The following is a 21,655-nucleotide window of genomic DNA, read 5'->3' as shown; positions in this document are numbered from 1 at the left end:
AATCAGTTACAGTAAAAAAGGCTGCAAATAGAATATCAATATTTTAAATGTGGGTGTCTTGGGTACCGAGAATATGTCTGGTTCCTCCTTTTATCTACTTCTTTTAGTTTTCCACATTTTCTTTACTAAGCCTATTTTAATTTCACAAAAATCTCACTACTATTTTCTGAATTAAAAACAGTATTATGTGGTAGTGGGATTAGCTTTATTCTGAATGTCCAAAGGCTACTGAATTAAGATGCTGCAAGGTATTATGAGGTATAATTCAGTTTAAAAACAGAACCACTTGGAGTCAGACTTTTTCAGAGATGTAATATCTTGATAGACAAAGAGTGATCATTTTGTTTCTGGAGATGCTAACCCAAGTCTAGAAACATTTCAATGCGATTGTTCTGTGTGAGTAAGATTATAATCTGACGTCCCTACCATGTTAGAATATGAGCCAGGAAAAAGTAAGCCAAGGACTAGGTGGTTGCTAATATGTCACTTCATACTGAGGCTTTTCAGTCAGCTTAAGAGGCCTGATTTCTATAGGTTCCTTTAATAAAATATTTGTGTAATGAATACATGAATATATACATTTAGAACAGGAAAAGTAGACCATGGATAATATTTAGTTTTTGTGCCAGCCTTTTTACAAAGTATGTACAGATAACAAAGACCGTATGAAAGAGGGTATGCTCATTTATTTACTCAAGTTTTAAAGTCCTCCTGGCTGTTGATATCTGAGTACGGAATAAGTGGTTCCTCCAGGAAGTGTCATTTGGACTCAGACACTCTCCCTCTCTGCCTCCATTCCAGGCTCCTGTAAGCATCACACTTTTTTTTTTTTTTTTAAACCAGGCTTCTATTAACTAAACTGAAAGTTCCGCAGAATCAGGAGTCAATGTCTGTTTTGATATTTCTATATGATATAACAATATAATGGGCACAAAACAAATATTTATTGAATTAATAGTTTGACAGGTATATTCAGCAAGTTTTTCTTCTGTTACCTAAATATAGTTGGAAAGAGTGCTTTTGATTTCAAGTGTAGACTAGTGCAGAGATTACCCCTAAGAATTGTCATTATTTGTTATCTTTCTTATTAGAGTCGATGTTTCCTATCTATGGGTAGATACAAAGACCCACTGATTTACCCTTGAAGCTATTTTTTTTAATTTAAAGTAAGAAAAGCAGTATGGTTCCTCTTCTCAGGGTATAAAGTTGTCAATTTTGCCAAATAATAAGTATGTAAATTGCATTTATAATATGGAGGATGACATTAGAATTTGAGATCTTACTTCCTCCTCTTGGAATTTTTTAAAAAGTAATCTCTACCACCAACGTGGGGCTTGAATTCATGACCCTGATATCAAGAGTCACATGCTCCACCAATTGAGCCATCCAGGCACCTCTAGAGTTTTGGATTTCAACACAAGAATTTGGGGATGGGGGCACAATTCATCCCTTGACACATAACTGGAAAAGAAATTGAAATGGGCCAACTGGGTCCTTAATATAGCATGAAATGCACAATAATTGTTACATTCTTCCCTTAAATTTCAGTCCCTTCCTCTTGAGGGGATGTAAACTCTCAAAAAGAAAACTGGAAAATAACATTATACCCAGGAAGGGCTTCTTGATGGAATTCCTTTAGGTACCAGAAATTTTAATTTTCAAAATATAGGGATCCTAAACCTTGTCATAAGGAATAACTTTAAGTAATCCTAACTTTGACCCTCAAGATTAAATCAGAGGGAAGAAGTACATTCTGGTCAAAGCAGGGCTTCAAAAGAACTTACATCAGACTCTTCCCCATTCTCTAACCTTGTGGTAGAAAAGGCATTAAAAGTATTATTCATCCATTGCCTTCTATTACTATCAGCATGCAGTGAAACCATCTCAGGATTTCATTTTCTTTATATAAGTGTAGTTATCAGGACCGTTTTGGTTGCAAGTTATGGAAATAATTCAAATAAGCTTCAGCAAAGCAATTTACTGGTTCATAGATCCCTAAAGTTTAATAACTGGAATTAAGGCTCAAAAATCAGCCTTCCTTAGGGTCCATAAACCCATCAATTCTCCCTTTGCCTACAAGTTGGCTTTGGATTTCCAGTTTAAAAAATTACAAGGACAGACTATATATGATTGGCTCATTTTTGGCGGAGTGTGCACCATAAGACCAATCAGGAGTTCAAGGTCAAGGAAGACTACAACTCCTTTCTAGAACTTTTCGAAAGACAAATGTAAAGATATCTGAAAGTGCTTGAGATTTTGGGGTGAAAATAACATGCTACATAAGTAAAGTATATTCTAATAACTTAGAATATACTTATCATTTTTGAGTATTTAGCTAAATGGAATCTGTCTACAAAAAGAAGTTTGAAAACTAGTTTTGTATAATAGCTATCAATGTATGTTTTGGTATTTTTAGTATAATACAATATTTACAATCTTACTGGTTTGTTTAAGCTGAACAGAAAAATACCAATTCTTATTTCTACTCTTTTTTGTTTCCTGAAGTTCTTATAGCTTGGTAAATAAATGTGATCAAATTCCATTTCAGTATAACCAGGTTTAGCTTGCAAGTTAAACTGACTATATCATTAATTTATTACATTAGAGAAAGGAAAGTTTATGTGTTATTCATGAAAAAATTAAATGTTAAAAAAAGAAAATATTTTTGAATTTAGTTTTATGTGCAACAATGAATGAGATAAAAAAGACAAAAAAGAATGAATGTGGTAATTCCAATATTTTATGTCTTTGTGGGTCTGATTCTGCTTTTTACCTTTTTTTCACCTAATTTTTGATTATTCGACTCTCACCACCACCCCCTTTTTAAATAGTGTGTTTGTGATTTCTAACTTATACCTATGGAATTCTGTCTGTTAAAATTCTTGGAGTGATGAAATAAAGATGGGCTCTCTAGAGTGGATTTTTGTTTTTTAATTCTACTGAGCCCAAAAGGCACAGCTAGGGACCAGTTTAAATCCTTATCTTGGAATCTTTACACCACTGAGATTACGTGAATTTTTGCTGGAATAAAAATAAGGCTGTTTTATGATTATGAATTTTTAGAGGAGAATTTTTTTCTCCTTAGTTATACATTTAAGACTTAAAGTTTTTCTTGCAGTTTCCTCTATGAGATGATTGCTTTGTAGACCAGGTTAATGATAAGGATATATGCATTTTGGATCCCAGCACAAGCCTTGGGCTGTGTCACTTTTTCTAGTACCAGCAAGAACATGAAAAATAAAATTCTTGTTCACCCCATTCAGTAAACGTCCTTAAGGTAAGAGATACTTCAGTGCTTAGCAACCTTAGAAAAATCATGTTGTCCTCTAAATTAATGTAGAAAAAAACATGCTAAAATTTCATATCCATCAAAGATTTTTTAAAAATCAAATCAAACTAAAAACAAAAAAAGGAAAATTTCTTAACTTGACAGAGGATATCTACAAATACTTATAACTTAATGGTGAAACTTTCATAGAATTTAGTTTTAAAAACAGGAAAAAAAGTTGTCTACTATCATCATGTCTGTGCAATACTAGTTTAGACTGGTCTATTGGTGGAGAACACGAAAATGAAATGGTGTAAAAACTGGAAAGGAAGAAATAAAGCTGAAATTACTCACAGAAAAAGCACTGTGTTTATAGGAAATACAAGAGAAAATACAGATAAAGTACGAAAATTAATAAGGAAGTTGAGAAGGTTTGCTGGATAAAATAAAAATACAAAAGTTATTTGTGTTTCCGTGTACCAGAAACAAACATTAGGAACTATCACTTTAAAAAAGAAATCATTAAAAACATATAATTAAAAATTTTAATAAAATGGTAGAGATATATCAACAAGTTTATGAAATAAAACTTTTTTGAAAAATATTACATATAAAAAATATACATATAACATTTATATAATATTGTATAAAATCTAAGATTTATATAGAAGAAAGAATGGTCTTAGGAGCCAAAATACTCTTGATAAAGATCACATAGAGGAACTTACCAGGTTTTTAAGTTAGCAGTGAAATATTGGTGAAGGGATAAACAAATTGAAAGAAAAAAACAGAGAGCTAAAAATTAGATCATAAAATATATGGAAACTTGATTCATGAAAAGCTAGCTTTGAAGATCATTTGGGAAAGTATAAACCATTCAGTATATGGTGTAAAGACTAATTTCTATTTTAAAAATTTATTTCTAACTCACACCGTACACAAAAATTTCAAATGGATTAAAGGCTTAAATGTGAAAAACAAAATGTAAAAAACACTGAGATCAAGGGAAAGATTTCTTATGTAGGAAATGTAAGATATAAGCAAAAACCGAAACTTTGTTAAGTTTAACTGCATTAAGATTCAGAATTCTGTCGTAAAAGGGCACCTTAATAAAGTGAAAAGATGGAGAGCACCCCAAACACTGTCAGTTTGATGCTGCCCTATTTGAACCCACATTTGGTCAAAGACACGCTTTAAAAAAAATAAAGAAGTAAAAAGGCAATCCACTAGCTAGAAAAAGACATTTATTACACAAATAAAGAACAATGGATTAATAAAGATATTGCCTAGAATTTTTAAATTTGTTTTTAAAAGATTTTACTTTATTTGTTTGTTTATTTTTAATGTTTATTTACCTTTGAGAGAGAGAGTGTGTGCAAGTGGGGGAGGAGCAGAAAGAGAGGGAGACACAGAATCGGAAGCAGGCTTCAGGCTCCAAGCTGTCAGCACAGAGACCCGACGCAGGTCTCGAACTCACAGACTGAGAACATGACTTGGGCCAAAGTAGGACACTCAACGGACTGAGCCGCACAGGCGCCCCTAGATTTTATTCTATTTTTAAAGTTTATTTATTTGTGTATTTATTTATTGATTTATTGATTTATTGATTTATTTTTGAGATGGAAGGGGCAGGGGGCAGAGAGGGAGGAAGAGAGAGAATCCCAAGCAGGCTCTGTGCTTGCAGCACAAAGACCATCAAGGGACTCCATCCCATGAACTGTGAGCTCATGACCTGAGCTGAAATCCAGAGTTGGACACTTAACGGACTCAGCCACCCAGGTGTCCTTAGAAGATTTTATTTTTAAGTAACCCCTACACCCAACATGGGGCTCGAACTTACAACCCTGAGATCAAGAGTCCTGTGTGCCACTGACTGAGCCAGCCAGGTGTCCCTACAATTCAATTTTTAAAAAATTGGTTAAAGAGAATCAATACCACATAGAACAGAAAACCCTAATTGTTAATTAAGTGAGAAAAGATGCACAATGTCATGAATAATCAAAGAATTGAAATTTGAAACTCTGAGGAGTTTTTATCTCCTATTCAGAAAAGTGATAAAAATTTTAAGGCACCTGACAACAAATAATAAGTGCTAACAAGGTTGTAGAACTATTGGAACATTTATCTTTACATAGTTGATAGGAATGTAAAATTGATACATTGTGCAAGTTAGGAATTTTCTAATAAATTTGAAACTTCATACTCTGTGACTCAGCAATTTCATTTTCAAGTGTATATTCTAGAGCAATTTCACAACCTCACATTATTGGCATTTTAGTCCAGATAATTCTTTGTTGTGGCGACTGTTTTGTGCCTTAAAGGGTTTTTAGAGCATCCCTGGCTTTTATCTATGAGAAACCAGTAGAATCCCCCAAGTTAGGACAGCCAAAAATGTTTCCACACATTGCCAAACACTACCTGGGGGCAAAATCACTCCTGGTTAAGGACTGCTTGCCCTAGAGAAATTTTAGTACATATATTTATGCATGTTAAAGAATGTTATAGCAGCACCATGTAAACAGTAAAAAACAAAACCAAAAAATTGGAAGTAACCCAAATACCAATCAATGTTAAAGACAAATAAATTATGGCACACAATGGAATACTATACAACAGGGTAAGCTAATGAATTATAGTTACGTGCAACAAAAGTTTGAAACTGAAGAACTTAATGTTGAATGGAAAAGTCACAGACAAATACATACATTTTCACTTACATATTATTGCAAACATATCAACAAAATAATAATATGTTTAGGGTGCAAATACATGCAATAAAATTATAAGGAAAATAAGGGATAGGGAAAATTTAGGATACTGTTTAGTTCTGAGGAAGACGGTAAGGAATTATAGAAGGGCACAAAGAGAACTTGGAAGGTCACAGGGGACACAGGCATTCATGATTTATTTCTTATATGTGTATTGGACATTTTATTTTTTAGCTGCTAAATATTTAATTTTTTAAAAAGGAAGCAAGTATTTTAACCTTATAAACTGTGAAAAGCAATTCAATAACACACCAGAAATGTCTTTTTATTTATTTAATAATTTTGATTTGTATGTTTGAACTGAAATGGTAAAAACTCATTTCATAAGCCAATTTAGGTTATTGCTAATAAGTTCTGTGGTTAAAACAAAATGTATTAACCATCCATCAAGAAAGACATCCTGTCTTCAAAGACAATGGCTATTAACAGATAACATATTCAACCAACTGCTCTAAAAGCAGAGCTTTATTATTATTATTTTTAAACAGAATAATCTAGTGTCAGTAATCGGTGCATGGAGTGAATTTCCTCTTATAAAAAGCCCATCAACTGTTTTTTTGCTAATTAAGATGAATATTCTTCCTGTGAAATGAACCAAAAAGTTATATGAAACCGGAAATCCCAAAAGGGATCTATAATCTACAAGAATAATTGCTTGCAATTTTAATTGAAGGAAAAAGAGAGAACTGTTTTTAATCTTTCCTTTTCTCAAAATATTAAACTAATCAACCTGTTGGCCAATTAACAATTCTTTACTATTACTACATCTGACCTAAAAATTGACATTTGATATATTTGAAACCGTTGTGGAATTTTAAAAGATAAATTGCACAATGACTATTGGCTATACTTAACTCCAATATGGAACTTTTGTCATTCATGAAATAAAGTAACAAATTTTTATTAATGCTCTCAGAAATAAAACATATTTTATTATTCATTGAAGACTAGATGCTGTGACTATTCACAGAAATATGAATTCAATCTTTGTTCATTAAGTACAGCCAGAATTGGGAATGAGAGGAAAGATCTATTTTGCTGAAGAGCAGATTAATTACACTGAGAAATTTGCTTTATTTAAATAGTTGGCATTTGTCTCTAATCTATTAGAAAAACTTGTTAATTCTGAAGATTTATTCTGTTTTAAAGTTAGTTTGAATAGATACATGTGAAACAAAATATGTATTTACTTTTCAATTTAGTTCACATAGTAATTCAGAAATTTAGCAGCTTGCTTAAATTTGCAGTTACAAATCAGAAAGAAATAGTTGGAATGAGCAGATGTTTTAGTTATTCAATAACTTGTTACACTGACCTGATCTTGGTTATGGGTGGGAGGTTAATTTTGTTTATCTTTTTTCTAAAATGTCATGATATGTCAGTTGTACTAAAGATAGAGTAGAAGCAAAAAGAGAATTAAGAATTAAAATTTTGATTCCCCAATAAATCAGATTAGCGTCTTTGCAGCATAAACCTATTAGAAATATATACATCCATATACAAATAGATATGAATTTGGCCTCCCAGTCTTTAGAAAAGACTGATGCTAGATTTTTCCCTCACACATTATTTACAGTGGAATTTAAAGCAAAGTGAGAAATTTCATGTTAAATTTTTAGGTACATTTAAAAAATAGCTATATGAAAAGAATATTATCAACATGCACAATATATAGTTTTTCATTTATACAGTATAATTTGGATGAGACTTTCAATACAAGTGAATTTTGCAAACGAATGAAAATTACCCTTTTAATCATTAAAACCCTTTTAATCATTAAAACCTTTTCATTCTAATGACTCCAAATCTCACAATATTATCTTATGCTCTGTATAGTAAGTTTAAGGATACATCATTTTATTGTAAAATTCTAGGGCTAGAAAGGAATGCAGATTTAATAAAAAAATCTTCCAGTATAACTCTCTGATTTAAGAGATCAGAAATTTTAAACCCAAAGTATAGGATACAGCTTCTCAAAATCAATCGTATAGTTAGTCTTTGGTCCCTCAATTTTTTCTTACAACTGATGAAAAGGTGGGAACAGCCTCTGACTTTTCAATTCATTCCTCTTGCCCCTCTCAGTTTTTATAATATCCTTCCTGGTTTGTGAGCTAGACAATCAGAGAACAAATTCTGTTTTAGATTTATGTAAACTGAGAGCAAGTGGGATGCAAGTGAGAATTTGGGAAGTATTAATGTGAACATGAGTAAGATGCTGGCTAGAGCACTTTTTTTTCTTCCCTAAATTTCCTCTAAAATTATGGCTTATGTCCAGATAAAGTTGTTGGATATTTGAGATATAACTGCAGCTCATACATTTATGCTGTATTTTCATATAATAAATTACTCCTGAGAAGAAAATTTTAATCTTGAAAATATTCTATTAGTTCTATTTATTATGTTTATTATTAATAAATGATTTTAAAATATTATTTAGATTTAAAAAAAACCCTTGTGCTAACATATTCTTGTAGTTACCTAGTTTTCTATTATACTTTATTACTCTCAATCTTGGATCTTAAAATAATTCTGTACATTAAACTTGTAAAGGTGATTATTGGTTGTAGGTGAGTAAATTACACAGATTTTACATCACAGTTTTCTGTTATTATTGAGGAGTTTGATTTACTGTCTTAAAAGTGTGATCTTATTTTAAAAGTTTTACCTTCATGATTTAGCCTGTTTCTAGCTAGACCTTTTCTTCTTTTTTAAAAATGATTTAATTAATTTGTTAATTAATCAATTTATTTATAGAAGATTTTATTCTTAAGTAATCTGTATACCCTTTGTGGGGTTTGAACTTGCAACCCTGAGATCCAGAGTCACATGCTCTACTGACTGAGCCAGCCAGGCATCCCTGTATTGGCTTTTCTTCTTAAAATTTTCATAAAATATCAAATTCTTATGAACTATACACCAATGTGAAACTGCAGATCTTTTCATTTCAATTTTAAAATGTTTATTTTTTCACACACATATACCTGAATTCTAGGAGTATTTTTGTATGGGAGTAAAATTAATAAAAATGATAGCTTTAACCTCATTTTAAATTCTTCATTATCTTTTTTTTTTAATCCAATTAAACTTCAATTTATATTTTTGGTTCCTTCTGGGCTTAGCTGCAGTTTTTCGTTTGTTTGTTTTGTTTTTGCCTTTGCTCTTTTAAAATTGTGTAAGATCATTTTGATTATGCAATTGGCACAAGACCTATTTCCTCTGTTACATATATTCACATTTCATTAATAATAAATATACTGTTTTAAATAGCCTAATATTCAAATAATGGTGTTGTTCTGATTATAAAAATATACATATTTATTATAGGAAATTCAGGAATTGGAGATGTAATGAAGACTATTAAACTACCCATTTTCCACTGTTTTGTGCACCTTTTTTTGAGGTTTTTTCCTAAGTCTACCATATGCTCTCAATTCTCTTTCCTCTTGATACACAAGCACACGTGTACACAATGTACAATGTATGTATTTTGTGCCCTGCATTTCCACTATTATTAATAGCAATTTTGATGATCAGTTTATTTCAAAGTGATTTTTTTCTACAGTGAGAAATTCCTTCTTTTTATAGGGAATATCCAAGACTACTGGGAAAAAAACATCATAGGAAGCAGTAATAACTTGCTGAGAAATATCATTTTACATTGACCTTTCCCATTCAATAAAATTAATTTTTATTGTTATTTGAATTGTAAAGAGGTTATGATTAAGACTAAAACTAAACATTACCTTTTGACATCATAAAAACATAAAGGCAAGAAAACTATGTGTTTAAACAAAATCATACAGTAGCTAGCTCGCTTAGGAGAAGTTATGATATATGCTCTTAGAAAACAAACATTTTTAAATTCACAGATGCTGCAAAGCCCTGGTCAAACATAAATTACAATCAGTTTTTATGTAACAGTAAAAATTCCAAAGGACTCTTACTCATCAACTCTCAATATGTATCACAGATATGCTTTTTCTTTATGCTCATAGAATATAAACCACATTTATTTCTATATCTGTGTATACTTTAAAATAAATTATCCCAGAAAACAAAATGTTGACTACACTGTGTTCAAATGCAATACAACAACAACAACAACAAAAACAACAAAACCCAGAAATCTTATACTCTGAAGAGCCTGTACATGGTGAGAATTTTGGAATGCTTATAGAATTTGAATGCAGTATCCATTTATTTCAAGAATATAAGCTGCCTTATAATTATCAGATCATTCAATACTTTTAGCAAATGCCACTCCATTTTTATTATAACAATTCACTCTTTCTTGTTTGAGTACTATCATATGTAGAAAGAGCTCTTTACTTACCATTCTGGGAAAGATGAAATTTATCATTATGCCATAAATACCCTGGAAAGCAAAGAAAATATTATTATTTATTATACCTCCATCCACGGGGGTTCTAACCGCCAAATGTAATGCATCAGCAGCAAAACAAAAATGAAGTAAATCTATTGCAGAAAATACAAATCAGTGTTCTAAGAATTCTTGAACATGTATTACATGATTTTGAACAGAGCTACTTTAGAATTAAGCAATTGTTGTGATAAGGAGTTTCAAAGTCAGAAATAGAACATTATATTTTCCCCAAACAAATATATTAGGATTAAGAGAATGTTGTCAATGAACTACTCTCCTTCTCCCCTTTAGCTCAGTTGAAACTTAAGTTTCTATAGATGCGACAGCTATACCCAAAACTCTTTAAGGGAAAATTGAGGGTCATTCTACTTTCTTGAGGTCAACATTAGTGACCATTTTTTTTTATACATTCTTTTTTTTTTCAATATATGAAGTTTATTGTCAAACTGGTTTCCATACGACACCCAGTGCTCATCCCAAAAGGTGCCCTCCTCAATACCCATCACCCACCCTCCCCTCCTTCCCACCCCCCATCAACCCTCAGTTTGTTCTCAGTTTTTAAGAGTCTCTTATGCTTTGGCTCTCTCCCAATCTAACCTCTTTTTTTTTTCTTCCCCTCCCCCATGGGTTCCTGTTAAGTTTCTCAGGATCCACATAAGAGTGAACACATATGGTATCTGTCTTTCAATGTATGGCTTATTGCACTTAGCATAACACTCTCCAGTTCCATCCATGTTGCTACAAAGGGCCATATTTCATTCTTTCTCATTGCCACGTAGTACTCCATTGTGTATATAAACCACAATTTCTTTATCCATTCATCAGTTGATGGACATTTAGGCTCTTTCCACAATTTGGCTATTGTTGAGAGTGCTGCTATAAACATTGGGGTACAAGTGCCCCTATGCATCAGTACTCCTGTATCCCTTGGGTAAATTCCTAGCAGTGCTATTGCTGGGTCATAGGGTAGGTCTATTTTTAATTTTTTGAGGAACCTCCACACTGTTTTCCAGAGTGGCTGCGCCAGTTTGCATTCCCACCAACAGTGCAAGAGGGTTCCCGTTTCTCCACATCCTCTCCAGCATCTGTAGTCTCCTGATTTGTTCATTTTGGCCACTCTGACTGGCGTGAGGTGATATCTGAGTGTGGTTTTGATTTGTATTTCCCTGATGAGGAGTGATGTTGAGCATCTTTTCATGTGCCTGTTGGCCATCTGGATGAGTGACCGTTTTTTTTTAATCCAAATTTATATATAAGTTATTTTCCTGTTTGGAATCTTGAACTGGAAATCTGATGTAGGAGGTGAGAAACAAAATTAGAAGTCTAAGCTCCAACTTTTCCACACTAAATAAATGATAACTAAGCATTATTTATTTTCTTACTGTTTTCTGTTCATTAAAAACAAGGTTTTGATTGCACCCATGATAAGAATTAGAACAAAATTATATTTGAAAAAGGAATTTTTTCTTGAATTTCTTGTGTTCTTTAGAAGTTTGTAATTAAAACTTACTCTCACATTTAATAATTAGTACAAAATTACCTTTCTTAGTGTCAATAGTTCTAAAATAAAGAAACATGTCAGTATGTAAGAAAATATGCTTTTCTCATATCCTGATAGTGTTATTATGTATTGGTCATTTTCTGTTCCTTTATTTACTTATTTTTTAAATATCATAATTTAGAGAAAAACACACTGAGTCATCTGCCTCTACCTCCCCTACCAAAACTAGATGTCTAAGGAAATTTTAATAGAAAACATACTCAGAAAATGGTTTTTACTTGAGTTTTTGGATAATGACATTTCAGACCCTTCAAAGTTTTGTTTTTGTTTTTAAGTTTATTTACTTATTTTGAGAGAGAGAGTGTATGCAAGCAGGGAAGCGGCAGAGACAGAGTGTGAGAGAGAATCCCAAGGAGGCTCTGTCTGCACAGAGCCCAAAGCAGGGCTCAATCTCACCAACTGGAGATCATGACCTGAGCTGAAATCAAGAGTTGATGCTTTAACCCAATGAGCCACCCAGGGGCCCCAAGGCTATTTTTGAATGAAATAATTGTGAATAATAATTGTCATGTGTTAATGTAATTTGAATCATTATTTCCAGTAAAGAAAATGTTTCTATAAATAAAAACTAGCTAAAAATTCAAATTTTATACACACACGCGCGCGCGCGCGCGCGCACGCACACACACACACACACACACACACACACACATATATGTATGTATATTTAAGTAAGCTCTATGCCCAACGTGGGACTTGAACTCACGACCCTGGGATCAGAAGTCACATGCTCTACCTACTGAGGCAGCCAGGTGCCCTTGAAATGACAGATATTGATGTTCACAAAATTTACTGACTTTTTTTCTGGAGAATAAAATTAAGATTTGAAGTGTGTCCTACTTAGATTTTGACATAGAGGATATCTTAGTTTTTAAACATTTTTACTTTTAAAGAAACATTTGGGTAGTTTCTGTAGAAATTCGGTAATGATTCAGGAATTCTGCCAATGAGTATAGGAATAGTTTTAAGGAAACTTAAAATAGTTTCTTAAGTTTAAGGAAACTTAAAATAGTTCCTTTTAAGGAAACTATTTATATACTTAATTGTACATATTGACAATTTATTTCAAAATTTTGTATTTATTGATTTTTAATGAAATATTTTAATGGAAAAGACTTAACATAGAAATATTTTATTGTATGTGGTGCTTATTCCCAAAGAATTATTAATACTATTTTTGATATTATAACTCATATTTATAATTTTAAACTGCTCAAAAAAAAAAAAGTAAAATAATTTTAAGCACCAGCTCCTGAAGAGGGCAGCACGTTCTAGATATTATTGAATTCCAAGCTCAAATATGACAGCTTTGGCTTCAGAATACTTTTTTCTAAGAACGTGAGGGAAAAAAATTGGATATTTTTTATAGATGTCTGCTCCCATGATACAATAAACTAGCAGAAATTCTAGGCAGCTGCAGACCAAGGTCAAAACTGTATTTGATTATTAAAAGAGAACATTCAAATTAGACACCTAAAGCAATGTATTTAGAAAGGGAACAACAAAATACTAGTAAGGAGACTTTCCATAAGGAATGTGTTTTATCTTAATACTGTAGATAACTTTTCCTATTGGCAGTGCATTGACTGTCAAAACTACTAAAGGGGTTAGATTTAATTATCTCACTTCTTGCACATTTCATCTCAATTGCTATGGCAACATTCAGTTGCCTCAGCAGCAATGCACACTTTAATCAGATATTTCCTCCTTATTTCTCTATGAGCCAAAACTGTATAGTCAAATTTACAACCAAGTCCTGATGAATCTGATAACACTTCCTACAATTTAATGGGCAACTTGCCTCCACCCACACATATAAATATTTTCAGAGAGGCTTGTAACTATTGGACAAGTGTAAGACTTGATAAGAATATACATTTGGACTTTCCTACTTCACTTTTTTTTCCTCTTTCTGCCACCATTCCTTTATAGCAAATTAGTTTTTTGTGTGTTTTTGTGTTTTTTTTTGCCAATTTGAAACTCACTCCAGCAAGCCTCTACCATGGGTCATCTAACCTCAATAAAATAGCCAATGAATAAGGGAAACGACCTCTCACATTCTTCTTCCTTAAGAAGTCTATTGAATTATTTGCATTTGATCTGAATATACTCAGAATTGGCACATCAAAGAGCTTCTTTCTATTTCCTGAAAGCAGGTAGGAGAAGGAAGAAAAATAACTGAAGACAAAGTAAAACATGATATAAGAGGAAACCTGTAGAGTCTCAGACTTAAGTGGAGAGCCAAGCATGAAGAAAATTTAGCCAAGCTTCAGTAATAGCAATTTTAATGAGAAGAAAAAGCATGATGCATTAAATCACTGATGTCACTTGGGTGAATATTAACCATCTACATTGTTGGACAAATCATCATTTTATTTTGCAAAAGACTAGAGAAACTTTTGTGGGCATATAGGGAATATTCAAACTGTCTTCAATTCTGACTTAAAGGGTTAGCTTATTATAATTTCATAAATGCTTAGAATTTTTCAAATAGTAACTATTTTAATTTGATACTTTTATAATAATTTTTAAAACTGTAATTAAGAAGCAAAGTGATCTTAGGTCTTCTTGACAATTTTAGTGCCTGCTAAAATTTGTATTTAGATAGCAAACATTTTATCCTGAAGTTGTGATAGTTCTCTGGTGAGAAATTTTACACCAGTAGCTAACAGTAATATTTCAGCATGATGTTTCAATCACCACTTAGTAGTGTCTGGTAACATTTTCATTAATGGAGGCAACCAAAAAGATGCTTTCTATAGCTGGGTTTACCAGTCTGACATTTTCATGGCAATTTCTAGATGGTATCTTAGGTATTACAAACCACCTAAATACAGCAATCAATGAAAACTTGACCAAACATAAAAAAGGTTATTTAAGGTACAGTTTGTATGTATTTTTAATTTTAATTGAGATAATCATTAAAAGACTGTGTTCAACATATGGTTATTGAAAACTTAGCTTCTCATTAATGATGAAGTTTGGATGCCATATAACCTAGGGAGTAGCTGAAGGAATAGAAGTTTAATTAAAAAGAGAAACCTGCAGAAGAAGAGAAGCACGGAAAACTATCTTCACATATTTGAAGGGCTTCTTATGTAAAGGAGACAGCGAGTATTTTAGAAAACCAAGACAAATGGCAAAAAGTTCCAGAGAAGTGGATTCCAGCTCCATATAAAGAAAATTTAAAAACAGAATTCCTCAAACAATGGCACGAGCTATGAAGCAATAAGTGCCTTGTCTAGGTGTATTTTATAAACCGTTTGCATATGAACTCTTTAATTCTGTTGCTTGAATTCTGGGACAACATTGCAGAATCACCCTACAGATTTAGATCTGGGAGTTCAGATGAGTCACTTTTTAATGAATTTTTCAAGTACCAGTGCTTTATGTCAGTATGGAAACCTAGCAGTGATCTGCAAACAGCATATTCAGCAGCAAGTTTGCAAATCCTACTCTGGAGAAATGGTCTAAATGAGAAAAACAAACAGTTCTTAGAGTGAAGAGTTATCTAAAACCTCCAAGGAGACATGTAAATCGGTCCTAATTGGCATTCTTTCAAGAACCTCAGTAGATGCCAGGGAGTGACTAGGGGTGAAGAATGAGTTTCCCTTTCAGTCTTGACTTGGCTCTTCAACCTAAAGCTGGGGTGTTGCCAGACAATGTGTATGCCGCTGACTGTGTTAGACTTGTTCTGGATGAAAGGAAGATTTTGGCACTATCCTCAAACTCTATATTCACTTAAGAAATAGTAATTGCTCAATTAAGGGCCCAGAGCTTTTTTCCTGTACCCAGAGAAATTAAAAGTTGAAGAGAAAATTGCACGTGATGTGGGAATGTTCACCTTCGCCAAGGTGGCTGATTAAGATAAGGGAAAGTTGTAAGTAATTCGAAGATTATAAATATAAGGAAATTGCTGATTCTTTAGTCAAAGTGATGGTCACTTTTTGTATAATACCAGATCCTATAGAGTTCCAGTTTACGTTAGTTGGAAGTCGTCTTTTTACTTAGTTCGGTTTTGACATTTCCTTATGTTATCCTTCTCTCAAATCACATTGAAGGATACAAGGGGCTCACAAAAGGTCTTACATAATAATATCTAACCTTAATATACTCCAGTGCTGTTGTTTGGAGCATGAGATCTTTTGGAGAATGCCTGTCTACCAGAAGCATCTGTTTCTATCCAAGGAGCTGATGAGTAGTTTTGCAATAAGGAAAACTAACTTTACTTCTTACCCTCAAAGAATGTAGGATGTTACATACTTCACTTTACTCTTTCCTGCTCCTCCAGGCTTCTTCAAATCAAGCCTTTATATTAACTTATGTTGTTTAAAATTCTACCTGCTGAGGTTTTGCTGGCAAATGGTCTTGAAACTTGTTTCCGAAATGCTCACCCACAAAAGCTTTTACTAGCCAATTCCATTTGGTTGGCTATACTCCCAAAACAGTCTCTGGTGAATGAAAACATTAGCTGCAGAGAAACAGAAACTTCCATGGCACCCTGGAGGAACTTTTTGATCCAAAAGACACTCCTAGTAAACCAAAGTGTCATTGCAAATTCGTGAACATTTCCTTATGTCATGAAAAGCAGTAGGAGGAAAAGCTGCATTTGCACAATGGCCGTTCCATGTGTGTAAACCTAGTCTCCAACGTGAGATCAAAGACTGTCTTCAATCAACAAGTATTTATTTAGTGCATACCATGTTTGAGGCTTAAAGAGTCAGAAAAGGACAAATAGGAGCTATTTGAAAATTTCTGGTATTTGTTGAATGAATGAAGAAAGACATGTTGCTGTCCTACAAAAAATTAATCATCTACAGGATTATAAAATTAACATGAAACAAAGCACAATCTCTCTTTATCAGTTAAAACGTTTCATCTATTTTGTGCCACAGAAGGTTTTAATAAATTTCAACTTCCTTCATTTAAGTAGTCCTAACAACAATAAAAAAGCACAAATCAGGTTGCTTTACCCAATATGGCCCTGCACCTGTACATCTACCCATTTGCACTTCTTGTCTGTGGAACTTAAGGTATCTCTACTGAACCTTGACTGCTCTGATTGTGAGCTTAATGAAGACAAGGAAGGTCTGCATTTTTGTTTTCTAACCAGTGCAACAGTGCCTGGTAAACAATAATAAGCATTCAGAAAATGATTATTTAATGGATAATAAATAAGAGCAATGAAATGGTATTGACATAAACGCAAGAATTTTTCAGCAAGGTTAGTGTGGCTTGAAATGGTGTTCGTTTGATGGAAGATAGAGGATTTTTCCACAGGGCCTTCAGGAATGGATGGGATTTAGATAGTCGAGGGGAAGGAAATAAGGTATTTCTAATGGTGTTATGAATATGAGCAAAGGGATTGTTTGGATACATAGATATTAATGAAAGGATTTCATTCTTCTTGATGGGACCATGGGCTGTGTTATGGGTGAGTGATTTTGTTTGCTTTAGATTAATGGATATTGTATAGCAGTGTTTCTCAACCTTTAATTTGCATTCCTGGGGATCTTGTTAAACTGCAGACTCTAATTTAGTGGGTCTGGATTGAGGTGTGAGATTATCTATTTCTAACAGGTTCCCAGGTGATATTGGTGCTGGTGCTATACTCTGAAATGTGACTGTGGAGGATCCTTAAAGCTAGACACAGTCATTTGGGCTTGATGCAGCAGGCATTCGGGAACGAACACTATATTCTCCAACAGCTATAGCATGATGAAAACTGCATTTAAGAAGATTAGTGTGTCAACCTTATGAAAAGTATACTAAAGAAGACAGAGTGTGGATATAGGAAAATCAGCTGGGAGGCTGTCTTACACTTCATCTGCATATTTCACAGATTTGGTTTTCAATTACCTGTTGATTGATTAGTTTGTGTGGACATGGTCAATTCAAAAGTACTTTCTCAGTGGAATAACTGTGGGCCCACTGATTTTTTTTAAAACAAGTCAAGTTTAGGTAAAACACATGGGGAATTCATGAATGCTATTCCCTTCCTCTCCATCTGGAAAAACTGCATTCCTTCTTAAAAATAATTGAAATGTTAGCTCTTCTGTTCTTATCATACTATAAAATTGTAATTATGCCCTCACATGTATGTCTCAGACTCTGATCTTATTATATCATAAAGATAATAATAATAATAATTAGCAATAGTAGTACAACTAGTGTTTTTTGAGTGCTTATTAGTAGTGGCAGGTAAATTGCTAAGTTTTATAATTAAATCCTTATAACAATGTTGTGAGGAATACTGCTATTATCACCCCCATTTCTACAGATGGAAAAAAAAAGAGTACTTGCATGCCTTAATATGGTGTTAGCTACATGGAAATAAATATATTTATTCAGAGAATGATCAGTCAAATGTCTTCTAAGAAATCACTGATTTCTTAGTGTAGCTTCCATTGTTGCTTTATATCTTTGTCTTAATTCCTTGATCTCAAATAATTATAATAACAGATAGGAATTAGTGAGCGTTTCCTATGTCCTAGGTACTACTTTAAGCAGTTTACATGTGCTGTCTCATTTAATGTTCATAATAATCCTATGATATAGGTGTTATTGTTACCCTCATTTTACATATGAAGAAAATGAAGCACAAAGATTAAATAATTTGTCTAAGTTTCCATAGTTTTAGAGCAAAATTGTAGTTTGAATCCGCTGCACAGTGTTACTGATCTTAGCCTAACTTGTCCTCAGTAACATGGAATTCTGAGTGTTTTCTTAAGTGAACACCATAAATTTCTTCAAATCATATTTGTGAAAAGTTAATTTTTCATAAGAGAGAGCCCATGAAATGCAAGAAGGCTTATTGTTATATTTTTGCTTCTGTTAGCACATTGCAATGCCTGGCCAGGAGGAACTCCCCAAGGCTGGCAGATACTTAGATATGAGAAATTTTTTTCAGTGAAAGGACAGCAAATCTCAGATAACCTGGGGCCCCCATACATCATCTCTCTAGTCATACACCAAAACCCTCATACCCACAATTCAATTCCACAAAAGAATGAAGAGTATTCTTCAAAACAGGGAAAGGATTATTTAAAAGATAGTCAACATTGATAACAGTAAATAGCTTCAGCGACACCTGGGCAGCTCAGTTTGTTAAGCATCCGATTTCAGCTCAGGTCAGGATCTCACAGTTTGTGAATTCAAGCCCCGCATTGGTCTCTACGCTGACGGTGTGGCGTCTGCTTGGGATTCTCTCTCTCTCCCTCTCTCTGGCCCTGCCTGCTCTCTCTCTCTCAAACTAAATAAAGTTAAAATAAATAAATAGGCAAATAAATAAATAAATGGATGCAGTGATATCCTCCCTCTTAGGCTTCTCTTTATCCGTGAGCTGCATGGCCAGTTCTTGCTAGAATTTACTTCAAGTTCATGCAGGGAGGGAACATTATAATCTATTATTTGACATATTATTTTAAAAGGTTGTATTATAGTAATGTAAGTAAATATACAAATGTTATCTGTACACATATTCCTACTAAGTTTTCTGCCCCTCAGGAAGAATCTTAATTTTCTAAGATAATATGCATTGATATTTTAATACCTATCATAGAGAATTGGTTCCTTCTTACTAAAATATATAAAGAGGCACTTAATATTTAAACAAAAGAAAAGAGAAAGCCATTACTACAGCCATGAGTACCAAACATTTGGGAGGTCTTAATTGTTTTCACTGGAACTCCCACCAAGCATAATTGTCCTTTTTCATTATTATTCCACTTTATTTTTAAAGGGGATGGGGGGAACCCCCCTGCATTCTATACCTCCAATTGTATTATACAAATTCATGAAATATAAAATACTTTTCTATAACCTAAAAACTATTTTAGGATTATGACAAAATTTCATGGAAGGTGTTTAATTTGAATTTTTTAAAAGTTATTTTCTTACTTTGAAATATTGCAACTGCAATACAAGTCAAGTCTTTCCTGAATTATCTGTGAGTAATGACAACTCATTACTATGACTACTTGAACATATTTTTCAACAGAAACAAGCACATCTTCCTTTATAAATGAAATACAACCACCAACATCAGAATTGATTCATCACTACCATTCAACCCTCAGACTGCATTTAAGTTTTGCGATTTGTTTCAACAATGCTCTTTTTAGCAAAAGGATCCAGTCCAGAATTAAGGAGTGCATTTAGTTTTTAAACTCTTTAGTCTTTTTTAATCTAGAAGATTTCCTCAGTTTTCCCATTATTTTCATGGGTCTGAAAATTTAAAAAAATTAAGAAATTTAAGAAACTAAAAAAATTACAATTTATTATTTTGTAATATGCTCCTCATTTTAGGCTTATCTTCTGTTTTCTTATTATAGGACTTAGATTATCTGTCTTTGCAGCATCATGAAAGTGAGGGTGGATGGATCTCATAGTGTCCTATCAGTTGGCACATCACTTGTGATGTTAGTATTGATCTCATGATTAAGGTGATCATTGGAAGATTTTGTTTCTGTTTTTAGTAACTATATTGTGGAGAAGTACATTAAATTTCTATTTATTTATTTATTTACATATATATAATTTAATAATAATATAATATTATGTTTACATATAATATACATATTTATATATATAGACTCATGGATATCCATTTTATCCAATAGGTTATAATCTGCTCTTATTATTATTCACTTTGATCTTCAAATAGTCTCAGATATGCACAGTGTGATCCTCTTTAGTCTGGCCTCTTTCTTTGACATGTCCCTGGCATTGTTTTGAGTACTCCCATATATTTTTTAAATGTTTATTTTTGAGAGAGAGCATGAGCAGGGGAGGAGCAGGGAGAGGGGGTGGAGGCTCCTCACTGACAGCAGGGCTTGAACTCACAAACTCATGAACCATGAGATCACAACCTGAGCTGAAGTCAGACACTCAACTGACTGAGCCACCCAGGCACCTCAAGTACTTCCGTATTTGGGGCACAATAAGATACACTTTATTTTTGTCTTTTTCATGCCCCGGGTATGCAAACAGCTGTTTCTCCAAGCAGTCCTAGTTTCTTTAGATGGTATTTAGATTTGGAAGGCAGGTGTTCCCATTGTTTTGGGTGTGTCATTGTTCTCAGGATCTGGAACTAAGGAAATATATGCAGGAAAAAAAATCTGTCTATCTATCTATCAGCTATTTGTACATGTATACACATATTGACGTATATTTGTATCTGTATCTATATCCATACATTAGGAGTTCACACTGATACCTCCATTTTAATTTAATTTATTTTTTAATTTAAAATCTAGTTAGTTAACATACAATGCAATATTGATTTTAGGAGTAGAATTCAGTGATTCATCACTTACATACAACACCCAGTGCTCATCATAACAAGTGCCCTCCTAATACCCATCACCCTTCTAGCCCATCCCCCACTCCCCTCCCTCCATCAACCCTCAGTTTGTTCTTTGTCATTGAGTATCTTATAGCTTGTTCCTCCCTTCTCTTTCCCCTCTTCCTATATGTTCATCTGTTTTGTTTCTTATATTTCACATATAAGTGAACTTACATGATACTTGTCTTTCTCTGACTGACTTATTTTGCTTAGCATAATATACTCTAGCTCCATCCATTTCATTGCAAATGGCAAGATTTCATTCTTTTTGATGGCTGAGTAATATACCATTTTATAAACACACACACACACACACACACACACACAC

At 33.1% G+C, this 21,655-nt stretch overlaps 1 protein-coding gene across 28 annotated transcripts in view; it reads right to left on the bottom strand.

The window, feature by feature from the left end:
* ADGRL2 (adhesion G protein-coupled receptor L2) overlaps positions 1-21,655 on the bottom strand; it is a 631,449-nt gene that overhangs the window by 216,646 nt on the left and 393,148 nt on the right. For all 28 annotated transcript variants that reach the window (XM_040470760.1, XM_040470770.1, XM_040470764.1 and 25 more), the window contains one exon: positions 10,370-10,411. The gene's annotated coding sequence lies outside the window, so the exon portion shown is untranslated. The remainder of the gene's footprint in view (positions 1-10,369; positions 10,412-21,655) is intronic.

Source organism: Herpailurus yagouaroundi, unplaced genomic scaffold, assembly GCF_014898765.1.
Source record: "Herpailurus yagouaroundi ecotype Mexico unplaced genomic scaffold, PumYag 77, whole genome shotgun sequence".
Lineage (NCBI taxonomy): Eukaryota > Metazoa > Chordata > Mammalia > Carnivora > Felidae > Herpailurus > Herpailurus yagouaroundi.
This window is presented reverse-complemented; position numbering and strand designations above follow the sequence as displayed.